The following is a 2476-nucleotide window of genomic DNA, read 5'->3' as shown; positions in this document are numbered from 1 at the left end:
AACTATAAGAGCAAAGGAGGTTTGTGAGGCAACTCACATTTCCACAATGCATGGCCTACGTGGAACCTCCTAGACAGGGCCGGCCACATGGATCAGCCTCTGAGACAGGGCCACGACTCACACAATTTGTCTTTCCATCTAACGAGAATCAAACACAATTTGAAAATCTTTTTAGATCAATGATTATTACACACACGGTACACGCAATTAATGGTTATTTGTGAAGCAAATGTCCTGTTTTCATTGTAAGGAAAGACTTGATTAAAATTTCACTAGAACACACCATGTTTGACCCCACAGAATGTGGGAGGGAAGGAAAATGGAATAAATAATAAATGCATAGTGTGTGACTCAAAAATGGATGAATGACGATGTCACCATTTTTTTTAATAAAGAAGGATTACAAAGATTCCACAATGGGAGATTTGAATAAGTAGAACAAGACCAAAGTGATGCTTACATAAAGGATACGATTGTATTCACCATATAATGCTCAAGAACAAGCTTACAAACATTCTACAGTTTTTTCTTTTATTTCTCTCTCTATTTCCCTGTCTCTTTTGCCTCCAGCCTCCCTTTATACTCACATATCTTTGCCTTCTTTAGAATGTGTTGTCCTTATACAGCTGGTGAGTTGTTTGTCCCATCAGAAACCTACACCTCCATTTTTATGATGAAGATAGACTTTTGGGGCTATAGGCATTATTTAGGCTAGTCATTCAGCAATAAATACGATTATGTCAGACAGGTGAATCTAATTAATACGAAAGTAACTGTTATTTTATCAAGAAGCTCCACTATGGCTCTTTAAATGCTTCTATGTCTCTCTATACCTTCATAGGATGCTCAGGAGGTATTCCATCCTTGGCTGCCGATGGTGGAACCATCTTCAATACACCTCGGTGAACAGGCATCATAACATCTTCGAGGTCCATTTCCCTTTTAATGTGCTAGCCATCTCATTTTGTGAGCAAGAACTGGGACAATATTGGTTATGAATAGAGTTTTGCTCATCTTGTGTGCCTCTATTTCGTATGTACACATCATCAATATATTTACCTCTCATTCATTAATCTATTTTCCAAGTTTTCATGCAACCCTAGTTGAGTTTTCTTATCCTCTAGACTTAAGCATGCTCTGAGTGCTTGGTTTGCCATATTCAGCACCATTGTCTCTCGCCTTGGCTACTCAACTCATATGACTCAACCTTATTTCTTTGTTGCACATACCATGGAACCATCATTCTCCTATTATGTGTTGATGACATTATCATCACCAGCAATGACCTTATTGATATTTAGAAGCTCAAACTTTCTCTTAGTCAACAATTTGAGACGAAGAACCTTGGTATTTAAGGGCAACGCCAAGTATAGTTCAGGTAGTCACATAACCATCTTGACTTGATTTTCTTTTTTAATATACCTTAAAAAAATTTAATTTTAAATTAATATGGGTCATTGACCATCCTAGGAAAAAAAAAACTTGACTACCCTTAAAAAACCTGAACACCTTAAATAACAATTTGAGCCCATTAAAAATTAAATTCAACCTCTCCAAAATTTTGGTCTGTTGAACCAAAAAATTGCGAGAAATGTTATGTTCGCAACACTTTCATAACAAATAATACGTAGCAGATTGTTACTCGTGGACAAAAAAAATAATTTCAGCGGTATGTTCAAAATTAGAAGTAGAACTAATAAAAACTTATCACCTAAGCTTTGTTGTGCAAGCGTTACAAAAATGTTGTGAACGTAACACTTCTAAAAATTATTGTCCAAACAAACAAATTAGCCTAAAAGCCCAAATCAAACGTTTAATTGTGATTTTTTTTTTTTAAATTGTGTTTTCAAATGGCAGATTTTAAAATTGCTATTTTTTTATTAAAAGAAATTCACACTTTTCAAATAAGCTGAATTTGTTGGATTTATGTGATACATTTTTTCAAAGATAATGCATTTTGTTTATATTGTTACTGATTAAGGCAATATGTTGATAATTGAATGGGAGATCAATAATTTAATGATTACTTAATTTTGTACATTGATAAAGATATAACTGATAATATTGATAGTGAAACTATCACATCATACAACAATTTCAAAAGATGAAAACTTGTGAAGGAAATTTTAAAAACTTCATGTATTTGCGGGGGTTTTTTTTTTTTTTTTTTTTTTTTTTTGTGATGTTAATATATTCAAGTTTTATTTTTATTAATTTAATTTTTTAATGACCATCTTGAAAAATATTCCTAGAGCCACGACCAGGTAGTTTTACTTCCTTGGATTTGAGATCTTTTCATTAATGCATGGATATTATATGAAAGTGAATGGGAGATCAATAATTTAAAGATTACTTATGTAACTAATAATGTTGATAGTGAAACTATTACATCATATAACAATTTCAAAAGATGAAAACTTGTGAAGGAAATTTTAAAAACTTCATATATTTGTGGGGCTTTTTTTTTTTTTTTTTT

The sequence above is a fragment of the Quercus suber genome, unplaced genomic scaffold (genome assembly GCF_002906115.3).
Source record: "Quercus suber isolate HL8 unplaced genomic scaffold, Cork oak 2.0 scaffold_160, whole genome shotgun sequence".
NCBI classification, from domain to species: Eukaryota; Viridiplantae; Streptophyta; class Magnoliopsida; order Fagales; family Fagaceae; genus Quercus; species Quercus suber.
The sequence above is the reverse complement of the archived record's forward strand: the minus strand, read 5'-3'. Positions refer to the sequence as shown.